This window comes from Echinops telfairi, unplaced genomic scaffold, assembly GCF_000313985.2.
Source record: "Echinops telfairi isolate 266 unplaced genomic scaffold, ASM31398v2 ScPeMD7_7475;HRSCAF=8513, whole genome shotgun sequence".
Lineage (NCBI taxonomy): Eukaryota > Metazoa > Chordata > Mammalia > Afrosoricida > Tenrecidae > Echinops > Echinops telfairi.
Genome location: NW_022111379.1, coordinates 15,075,084 through 15,087,151, shown reverse-complemented (window position 1 = coordinate 15,087,151; position 12,068 = coordinate 15,075,084). Strand labels below are relative to the sequence as shown.

The following is a 12,068-nucleotide window of genomic DNA, read 5'->3' as shown; positions in this document are numbered from 1 at the left end:
TACTTATCCCTGACTGTTTGACGTGGAATATACTGCTACAAGGAGCTGGGCAGGCAGGAAAGTGCTGCCCGTCTCCAGCTTCCTCTCAGCCCTCTGTTGGTGATCTCATCTCTGTCAGCTCTGCTTTTGTAGCCCAGGCACCTTCCCTCATCTGAGATTCCTCTTTCCAAAGGGAATGATTTGATAACATTGACTGGAAACAATTCAATGTTAACTACTTCCTATGGGGTGTTAGCACCTGACCAGATGGAATAATCTCAAACTGGAGGGCTGCAAACAGAATTTCAGATGTCAGGAAACAGGATTTGAAAAGAGAAACTGTAATCATTTGCTACAACCTCTTATAGAAGCAGACAAGCACCTGTTCTATTAAAGCAGACCCTTCAATAGCAACTTCTCTGGAAGACTCAAAAACGTAAAACTCGTAAAACTCGCTGCCACTGAGTCAATGTAGAGGCCCTCTAGGTCAAGGTTGAATTGCCCATTAAGCTTGCGTGACTCGTTATGGGAGAGCCCTGTCCCTCTGAGCGGTTGGTGGTTTTGACTGCTGACCAGCTTAAACCCAACTCAGCAGTCCAGTTTAAAACCACTACACCACTGGGCTCCATACTTCAGACCATCTAAATGTAATCTTGCCAAGAAGTAGGGAGTATGCATGATAACATACTGTTTCTTCTATTTAAAATAAAAGTAAGATTTCATGTCTAAAAATTATAACATGTGTTTAATAAAATATCCAAACACTGAAATACCTATTCCAGCAGGTGAACTTTTCCTGCCCTCCCAGTAAATTCCTGAAGGTTCCTTTCCCACTATCAACACTAGTTCTTGTGCAAATGAGACACACCCTCTAAAGTGTTAAAAGCTATTCAGCTATGTCCATGTCTACCCATCTAGGTAGATAGAGTTCTACTTTAACTATCATCCCAGTTGATAGGCATTTAGTTTGTCTTTACACTTTTTTTTTTCAGTACAAACAACACTATCATAAACACTTCTGTCTTTGTACACATACAGATGGGGAAATGGAATTAAGCGGTGATGGGCTTTTCCATAACATTTTGAAGTACGGTCAGTAGTACACTTACCGGGCAAGGTCTAGAAGCGGACAGCGCAAGGTTCCCAGCCTCTCCAATCTTGTCCTGTTTTCAAGAAAGAGGTCAGGTTTGGAACAAAACTCAGACCCAGGTCAGAGAAAAGGGTTGAACAGGAGTGAGTTTATTGAAGGGGACACTTTGACAAAGAAGTCCAAAGGACCTGACCCCATCCCCCCCACCTGCCCACCCCCAAATCATTGCCATCGATTTGATGCTGACTCACAGGAAGTTCCCAAGAGTGTGATTCTATGAGAGTAGAACGCCCTGTCTTGAGACGCCAGTGCTGACCTTACAGATGACAGCCCCACTCAAAATCACCACACTCCCAGGGCTCCCTAGTGAGTCTGAAAGGCCTGGTACAATGCAGAGTTGAACCTTTTACAACTAATGGAGAACCTCCCACCATTGGCTAGCTTTCTGGTGGGTCTTCTGCTATTGGCTGGTTCTCTGCAGTGTACCTCCTCTTTTCAGGTGGATGCGTCCCTGCACCACAGAGTACACGCTGTGCCCTGGTCTCCAGACGCAAAACCAGTCAGTGTGGGGGTAGTGTGAACTTCCTGTTTTTCTCCACCCAGCCCTTTCATTCTCTCCAGGCTCTTCCATTGATAAGGAAATGTGTCTTCTCTGCCCTTTACCTGCCTTTGTGCTGGAGAGGTATGTAAGGGGGACACTGTCCCCACCTCTCTTTTGGGTTACAACTTCTGCGATTCCTGCCATCTACTCTCCTCCTCCCTTTGCCCACTGCTGTCTGGCTAACAAGAGTTTAGGGATATAATATATATCATTTAATGTATTCTCAAATGATGACCTGCATTAGAATAGCGAGACCTTGCTGAAAAATGAGTTTTAGGTGTTCTGCTCTAGTGATGTAGACGACAGGGGGCCGTTTACCGAAAGAAAGATCAGCAGTTCAAAGGTACCAGCCTTACCTTCTGAGAAAGGTCAGATTCTCTCGTCCCAGTGGTGTGAGTGGTGATACTGGGAGCGTAGAGGGAGGGTAGGTTGGAAAGGGGGAACCAATTACAAGGATCTACATGTGACCTCCTACCTGGGGGATGGACAACAGAAAAGTGGGTGAAGGGAGAAGTCGGACAGGGCGAGATATGACAAAATAATAATTTATAAATTATCAAGGGTTCATGAGGGAGGGGGAGCAGGGAGGGAGGGGAAAAGCCAGGGGCTTAAGTGGAGAGCAAATGTTTTGAGAATGATGAGGGCAATGAATGTACATTGCTTTACACAATTGATGTATGTATGGATTGTGATAAGAGTTGTATGAGCCCCTAATAAAACGATTTAAAAAAAATTCTCTGGTCCCATAAAGATTGACAACTTCGGAAACTCCAAGGGGGAAGTCCTACTCTAACCTATAGGGTTGTTATGAGTCAAAAATCAACTTCATGGCAGTGGATTTGAATGTGGTTTTTTTTTTCAATCCCGACCTACAGAACCAAGATTTCTGAGAAGGGGAATCCATATGGATGTAATCAACATTTTCCAGGTGAGTTGCATACCAAAGTCAGGAATCGGTCCAGTTTCCTGACCACCTCTTGAAGAATAAAGATATCTCAATAATGCAGATGTCCCGGCGCTCGATATATTGGGTCAGACCCTTTGGATTTGGAGCCCAGGAACTGGCATGTCAAACAATTCCCCAAGCAGAGCCGAGGGAGCCCTGGTGGCACTGGGAGGCAGGCATTGGGCTGCGCATCTCAAAGTCGGCCATTCAAACCCACCAGCAGCTCAAGGGGAGAGGGGGGGGGTTCCACTCCTGTAAAAAATTCATTTTAGTCTGAGAAAGCCTCCATCAGGTCACTCAAAAACAAAAACTAAAGTCGCTGCCAACTCATGCGGACCCTTGTAGGGCAGGGTGAAACGGCCCCTGTGGGGTTGCAAGATTGCTCGATAGGAGTAGAAAGCTGTGAGGAGCAGCTGGTGGATTCAGACTACTAAATTTGCAGTTAGCAGCCGACTATGAGTTGGAATTGACTAGTGGCAGTCGGAAGCCCTAATGGTGTGGTGGTTATGTGTTGGGCCAAACCGCAAGGTCCACAGTTCAAACAATCGCTGCTCTGCACGAGAAAAACAAGGCTTTCTGCTCCCGTAAAGTGTTGCCATCTCGGAAACCCACAGGGGCAGTTCTGCCGTGTCCTCTAGGGTTGCTGTGAGTTAATATCGACGTGGTGGCAGTGAGAGATGGCAGTGGCCAAGTGCACTGCAGTTAGGAACCCACGGCTTAGGCCAGAGGATAATGCACCTGAGTGAGAACTGGTGGAGTGACGGCTAAGAGGACCTTGCGCACTTGCTGCCTGGACGTCAGGGTGTGTGGGAAGGGCCCACGAGCATTTTAAATAGTTGCGACCTTGAACAAGCAGATTTCACATAGAAATCCTGATTTCCTGCTGCGTTTGAAACAAGGCCCTGTCTGGAGAGCCTGGGCTTGGTGAGCCCGCGGTGGGCGCTGAGCGGCACACTTTAAAGATCTCAAGGAAAACGGAGGACACTTTCACCGAGACAGTGCACTTGATTTGTAACGGGTTTCTGAGCTGGTTTTCCCTGGTCCTTGCTTCTCAACGCTGAAAGGATTCACGTGGCTGGAGCGCTTTTTATAAATCCAAGGCACTTTTATGCAGGAAAGGGAAGTTGGGGCTAATGCAGGCTCGGATAGTCCTCCTTATCCCTGGGAAGCATGCAAGGCCACAGGGGGTGGGTCGGGGGGGGGGGGGGTACTCGCAACCGAAAATGGGTGCTTTCAAAGAGCGTGAAAAACCACGTGGGAAAATGGCTTGTCTGCACACAGGAGCGCTCTCACCCTCTGAAAGAGCCTGCCCTCCGTTTTTTGGCTTTTTATCCCCATGGACCCCAATTGAGGTGGGGTGGGGCTGAAGGTAGTGGCCGTTCTTAGCGCTGGGTTCAGGCGCCTGTGTGATGCAGGGTTGCTGGTGTCCAGTGGCATGGCCAGGTTGACCTTCATCAGAATGCCTCGGTGACCTTGGTCTGCGTGTGCCCAGCTTTGGACCTTCCCCACAGGTGTCTAATGTGTGCCTGATGTTGTTCAAGCTCTTTCAGTGCAGCATGGCCAGCTAATTTGTGTTTACCATCGGCATTTGGTGGAGACAACTCTTTTTCTCCCTAATCTTCTTACCTATCAACAGTTAAAATACCAATAAGAATCAATGGTCCAGTAGGACAATTTTATAATATATTCCTATATGAAGCATCATCTCAGTGACTTAAAGGCTTGAAGGTAAACAAGCAGCCATCTAGCTCAGAAGCAACAAAGCCCACATAGAAGAAGCACACCGGCTTGTGTGACCATGAGGTGTCGACAGGATCAGGTATCAGGCATCAGAAGACCCAAAATAAATAATCATATCGATGGGAACAAGGGGTGCTGGAGTGGAGACCCAAAGCCCATCTGTAGACAACTGAACATCCCCTCACAGAAGGGTCACAAGGAAGGGACGAGTCAGCCAGAGTGCAGTATAGCACCAACGAAACACACAACATTCCTCTAGTTCTTTAATGCTGCCTCCCCAGTGATCATGACCCGAGTTCTACCTTACAAATCTGGCTAGATCAGAGTATGTACACTGGTACAGATAAGAGCTCTCATCACACGGAATCCAGGACAGATAAACCACTTGGGAACAGTAATGGGAGTAGGGATCCATCAGGGTAGGGGGAAGGTGGGGCAGAAAGGGGGAACAGTTTCAATGATCAGTGTATAACACACACACACACACACACACACACACCAGGGAGACAAACAAGAGAGATGTGAGTGAAAGGAAACAGCAGACAGTGTAAGATATGCCAACAATAATACTTTATAATTTATCAAGGGTTCACTAGGGTGGGATGGTGGGGGAGGGAGAGAAAAAGAGGAGCTGATACTTAGGGCTCAAGTAGAAAGAACGTGTTTAGAAAATGATGATGGCAACATATGCACAAATGTGCTTGATACAATTGATGTATGGACTGCTATAAGACCTATAAGAGCCCTCAATAAAGCGATTTATCAAAAGAAGAAGAAGAATTTGACTTTTGTCTTGGTTCCCTCAAGATAACCCCTAGAGCCTTGGACTTTGCCCAGTGATTGAAGGGTCTTTGATGAAGAGTCCATCATCTTGTGTGTGGGGCGACTGTCACAAAGTTATATCTGGTTATATCTACCTTTTGATATCAAGTGACCTTGGGGATGAGGAGATGGAATTTGAATTGTGTAATGAGAGCTCCAATAAAGGTGCTGGACACGAAATCTCCGTGGGCTTCTTGGTGGGTGAAAGACATCAGTGTAGGTAGGAAGGTAGTACATCCTTGGAGACAGAAGCTCTGTGCTAACAACACCTCCAGACTTCACTCTATGCACCTCTTGATTTGTAGACTTTTGCAATAATGAAACTATCATTGTAAAGATCATACTTTTCACAAGTTCCGTGGGTTAGTCTAGTAAATGTCTTAAACTCAGGCAGCAGTGAAAGCCAGCAGAAGTGAAAGGAGCCCAAGGGGTGGGGGTGGGGGTGTCCGAGCACATGGCTGGCATCCTGAAGAGATGCGGGTAAACACAGAATGTACAGCCAGCAGAATCAAAGGTGTCTCAGGCGCTGCCAAGCTGCAGCTGAGGTCTTGGGCATACTTGGTAGTCTGAAGGACTGTGCCCTTAAACTTGGGAGGTGTGATGTAGCTCCACTAGTTAGGGTTAGAGAAAGAAATGTTTCATGTACAGGTGGTGTCAGAATGGATGTGGAACACAGGGAAGAGAATTGATAATAAATAGTAGTAATTTGTCCTTTATTAATATATATGCATGTGTAACTATAAGTATTACCAACAATAAATATATTGCACACACATATATGCAACCTTGAGGGCACTGTGGGTAGTGTTGGGCTGTTGACCAAAGGTCAGCGCCTCAAGCTCACCAACCACTTCACTGGAGCAATATAGCAAAACCAAAGGGGATTCAGACTCACCGGGACTCAAAGGACAGGGTAGAACTGTCCCTGCTGGTGTCTGAGACTCTATCTATTTACAGGAGACAAAACCCTAACACGTAATGCGTACTTCTGTTCTACCTTCTAGTTTGTTGTGCAGTGCCATGGGTCTTTATTGATCCCCCTATAGACACGACCTGAATTTGTATGGGGGGCAAGTATCTCTTACTTGTTCCCTGACAGCAATTTCCTCCCTGCCTTGTTGAATGCTGATGGGGATTTTTTCCTTCTTAAGCATTCTTTGTAATTTTGTCTTTATACTATTATGATTTTAGCCGAGTGCGATTTTGTTTTTTCTTGTTTTCTGTTGGGTTTCTCAGCTGTGAAGCACAGAAGGCGTGGACGCATAATGAGACTAACTGATACAAGGGGTTCTAGGGAAAGCAAGGGTGGAGGATGGGCGATAGGCAGGGAAAAGGCTTTGGGGAGTAAATAATGAAGGGGGGAGGGAGGGGGAAGGGGGCAATAGAATTGATGGTGATTGCATACCACACTCCTTTCAAAGGTGATTTAACCTGGAGGCAGGGAGTATACCTAAGATTGACCTGGTGGTGACCATATGATTGAATTGTATGATATGTAAATTATGTATCAATAAAACTGTTGGGGCAAAAACAAACAAAGGAATATCTGCAAGGGTTCATCCAAGGCACATTCATTGGTCTCTACTCATGGGGAGCATGAGAGGGTGGAGCGTCAAGAACAGGAGTGGGAAATAGACTGTGTGGCTCATTGCCTCCATGAACTGTCACCAGCTTTGCCATAGGACCTGCAGAAGAGGGTGATGCCCGGTTACCGTTGCTGAACATTTTAATCAGAGTTTATGTTACAATCATAATCAGAAGGGGGGAATAATTTTATTTCTTTATCATTTAAAAAAGGTCAAAAATACTGAGTTACAAATTCTCATGTAACTCAGCCTTTTTGGAGAGATGGAGACTGGCAAACCTATGAAACGATTGCCCTGATATCATTTCAAACCTCACACCAAAAGATTCCTGCCTTTCTTTAAGCCAAACAATAGTTAAGATGAACTAGTAAAAAACATCTGCCTTGAACTCTGTGCTTTTTAAAAATCTTCTCTCTTAAAAAAGTAAAATATTTTCTGCCTCCGCTGCCGCCATGGCACCTGTGAAAAAGCCTGTGGCGAAGGGGGGCAAAAAAAAAGAAGCAGGTTCTGAAGTTCACGCTGGATTGCACCCACCCTGTAGAAGCTGGAATCACAGATGCTGCTAATGTTGAGCAGTTTCTTCAGGAAAGAATCAAGGTGAATGGGAAAGCCGGTAATCTTGGGGGAGGAGTCGTGACCATTGAAAGAAGCAAGAGCAAGATGACTGTAACTTCCGAGGTGCCTTTTTCCAAAAGGTATTTGAAATGTCTCACAAAAAAAATATTTGAAGAAGAATAATCTACGTGATTGGTTGCGTGTGGTCGCCAACAGCAAAGAAAGTTATGAATTACATTACTTCCAGATTAACCAGGATGAGGAAGAGGAGGAAGATGAGGATTAAATCTTCAAGGGAATATTTTGTATAAGTCCTTTAATAAAACTTGGGAACTAAAAATAAATAAATAAAATAAAATAGAGATCTATCTCTCTGTAGGGACCAAGCTGCCAACAGCAATGCAAATGTTATATAAAATGTCATCCAATAATTGTGGAAGATGGTAGAATTAGATTGTCAACATTTTGCAACCCCTAATATTAGAATTGATACAGACGGGTGTGATAGGTTCTGTATGAATTGAGTGGCCCAGGGTTTTTCCATGATGTGGTCTAATACAGTGTGGTTAACTCCGTTTTCTGTGAAGCAGGCAAGGAGTTGGGAGAAGAATAGAGCATCACTTCCTTAGTCTGGTAGTAGTCTTGATACAACGTTTCATTCAGGGTTTGACCCAGTTTTAGTATAGACTGACTGTGCAGAAGCTAGTTCATGTCTACTGCTGGATCTGGGTCCTGAATCTGGTTCACCAACCGCCTGCTGTATCGCCTGCTGATTCCAGGAGCCAACAGTGGATTCATTTGGCCCGCCTCAGATTAATTCTGCAATGGTACAGCCAGGGGTTTTCCTGCTTTACCTTTCTGCTTCCTGTTCAGCAGCTATACTAGTCTGGAGAAGCCTCCAGCTGACATCTAACCCACAGACAGCACTTCTCCACTTCCACAACTGTGTGAGCCATTTCTAGATAAACATTTCTTTATGTAAATACACACACGTGCATGTACACATACACATATATGTGTCACATATATACACTTTACATGTACATATGTCACGCATGTACAAATACGTGGTTTTGCTTCTCTAGAGAACCTAGCCTAACACAGCAAGGATCATCAATTAGTGTTAATACCATTGGATAAGTAGTTATTGGGGGAAAGTCTAGTCCAATGATCTCAAAATATGATTCCATGAATTATTTGTTAATTAAAAAAGGGAAAGCTACTTTTACAATGGAAGGAACAAGCAAACATCACCTTAACTAACTGATCAAACTTATTATCATTAATATCGGGGCAATCTGACATTGTGTGCCCATGGAGTGACACAGTGGGAGGATACGCCATCATCTGTGTAATATATATTGCCAAAACAGCTAACCTAAAACTGAAAATCAGAGGGAAATAATCAGGTGAGTCCAGACTGTGGGGCAATCTACAAACCAACATGCTTGTCATCTTTAAAAATATTAGTGTCATGCACGTAGACCAATGGAACAGAACTGAGAGTCTAAACCCACACATCTGTGGTTTATTGATGTTTAACAAGGGTGACAAGTCCATTTGTTAGGAAAAGAAAGAGTCTCTTCAATAAATAGTGCTAGGAAAATTGCATTTTCACATGCTGAAAATGAAACCAGATCCATGCCTCAGATCATACACAAAAATGAATTTCAAATGTATTAAGGACCTCAGTGTGCAAATTAAAACCATAAAATTCATAGATGAAAATCAAGGGCAATGCCATTGGGTCTAGCTTTTAACAAAGGACTATGTAATATAATAACAAAAGCACTAACAGTAGAAGACAAAATGAAAACTTTTATTCATCAAAAGCAATACTAAAAAGTAAAAAGACATGTTACCAATCGGGAGAAGACATATCTTCAGAAACCATATATCTGCTAAGAATCTAATAATATAAATGTACTATGTATTAGATAATACTATGATCACCATGTTATGTTTCTCACATAAGATAATGCTATTGCTCTTAGGAGATACTGCTCTTGCTGTATGCCAATCAATTCTGACTCGCAGTGACACAAAAAAAGAGAATAGAACTGCCTTGTAAGGTTTCTGTGGCAGTTACATAATTTCATGTCAACTTGATAAATAAGTATAGGGGTGGAATCTGGCCTGTCAATTAGTCACAATCTGATGATGTCTCCTTTTTGGGCTTATCCTTCTCATGAGGATTCTGGAAACTTCCTCTCTTGATTCTATCATCAGAAGAGGCGGGTCTCTCTGTCTCTGTCTCTCTCTCTGTCTCTTTCTCGCTCTGCTTTCACCCTTCTGTTGACAAGCCATGTGGCAAAGACCTGAGGACACAGCCCTGTGATGCTTCCACTGCCATTGGATCCACAAGACTCTTCACCCACCAGCCTGTGATCTTCCTGCATTCAGCATCATTGAGAGTGGCAACGTGAGTCTGAAGAGGAAGTTACGGACTAGTATCAGACACATGGGCTAATATTGGACTTATGGGCTTCATCTGGACTGGGCTGGGATGCTTTCTCAATATACAATTGCTCTTTGATAGAAAGCTTTCTTACACATATATGAGTGTCTCTGGATTCATTTCACTAGTCAACCTGGTCTAACACAATTTCCAAGGCTTTAATCTTTACAAGTCATTTCCCACCATGGAGTGTTACTGTTGTTAGGGGCCATCAAGTCAGTTCCAACCCATAGCAGCCCTGTGCACAACAGAGCAAAGCACTGCCTGGTCCTGCACCGTCCTCACAATTGTTCCTATGCTTAAGCCCATTGTCGCTGCCACTGTGCCAATCCATCTTGTTGAAGGCCTTCCTCTTTTTCGCTGCCCCTCCACTTGACCAAACATGATGTCCTTTTCCAGGGAACTGTCTTGCCTGACCACATGTTCAAAGTATCTAAGTAGTAAGTAGGTAGTTTCAAACCGTCAGTTTTTTAGCAGCTAAGTGCTTACCTAGTGTGCTGTCAGGGCTCATACTAAGTATTGAAGGGTAAAATGTTTCATCTATAACTATGTTTGAACGCTCTAAATAGTCGAAATGATTTAAATAGTTAAAAAATAAAGACGGACAGACAGGTAGGGAGAGAGAGAAAGAGTGAGCCACAGAAGGTTGAAAAAGTCAATCAATAGTGAATAGATAAAGATGTGTGAGAGTTCATTGCATTGTTTTTCAAATGTTTGTACAATTGGAGCTTTTTTAAAGCAAAAAACAGGTTAACCTTTAAAAAGCTCAGCAAACACTTTTGAATGATGTCTGGGATGTTTTTCAAATTCATGCAGAAGGTATGGGTGATAACTTACCTTGGGACAGGTCTGCTGGCAACCATCATGCTACATCGTTGTAATTCTCTCACAAAACTCATGTAGCTTTTTGAAGGTGTAGTATCATTTGATAAAATGCTCCAAAGAGGAGAAAGGGGGAGAAATTCAGCCACCAAAGGTCATACAGCTCACCAGTGGCAAAGCTGGGATATAAACTCTCTTACTCTCCTCCCCCATGGAGAGCAAAAGAGCCGCAGGCTTGACCTGCTCTGAAATCAAATAACCTACTTTCAAAGATGGCAGAGGGCCAACCTTGAAAATAATTTCTAAATAATTCTGATAGTGCTAAAGGTTGTCACAGAATAAAAGAATGCTTTTTGAAATACCATTCTATTGAGCCAGGCTTGAGAATGTTTAGGATTTTTAATGGAACTTGAGGAATTTAATAAAACAGTTACTTAAAAACAAGAGAACAAGAGGCTCTTTGATATAGATTTAATAAGAGTTTAGGAACAGTTAGGAACAACTCACTTCCTAATTAGTCTAATTAATATGTTGGATTTGTAGGGGGGAGGGAAGCAATTAATTGCTCAAGTGGAGAAATCGTCTGGAAATTAATGTGATTTTATATAATCACTAAGTCTTTCCCTAACAGACCTTTGCATTTCTTTCCCAAGCCTTTAAGAATTCTGTTCTCAGATGTCTTCTTCTTATTGCTCTTTGTTTTCCACTCCCAACTTCTCCGCTTTCTGTAGCCAAGACTGGTGATAGATGCTGTCAGGGATTAAATGATGTCCCCTCAAAATAGGTTTCAACATGACTAGGCCATGATTCTCGGTGTTGTCTGACTGCCTTTCATTTTATGATCTGGTGTAATTACCTTCCGTTTTGTGATGTGTTGTGCATCTTTACCTCTGTATGTTCATAAGGCAACATTGGTTTTAGTGATATCTTGAGTCACTGCCTTGCAAGAGGGTGTGAGCCAAGTCCCATGCTTACTTAAGCCACACCCTTACTCAAGTCGCATGTTGCTTGAACCATACCTTTAATCTTAGGAAGAAAGAAGGGAGCCGAGGGAGAGGGCTCTCACCTCTACCAAGAAAGAGGAGCCGGTGGTAAAGTATGCCCTTTGGAATTAGCGGACCTGTGCTGAGAACCTCCTAAGCCCAGGGGTAAATGGATGCCAGGACATCTGGAGATCTCCCAGGAATGTCAGGTCCAGAGATGTTGAAAGGAGAAAAGGACCTTCCCCTAGAGGCAGCATCCTGAATTCGGACTTCTAGCCCCCTAAATTGTGATACAATAAATTTCTGTTCGTTGACACCATCCACTCATGGTATCTCTTTTATAGCAGCACTGGATAAAAAAGACAAATGCTATCAGAGTGGCTTCAGCTCACAGTGACCTTATGCACAACAGAACAAATCATTGCTCGGTCCTGTGCACCGCCATTGCTGTGTTTGAAACGGTGGAAGCACCATTTGTCAGTCTCT

General features: G+C 43.7%; 1 pseudogene; it reads left to right on the top strand.

The window, feature by feature from the left end:
• The first annotated feature begins 7,216 nt into the window (after positions 1-7,216).
• LOC101647912 lies at positions 7,217-7,658 on the top strand (annotated as a pseudogene).
• Positions 7,659-12,068: the final 4,410 nt, after the last annotated feature.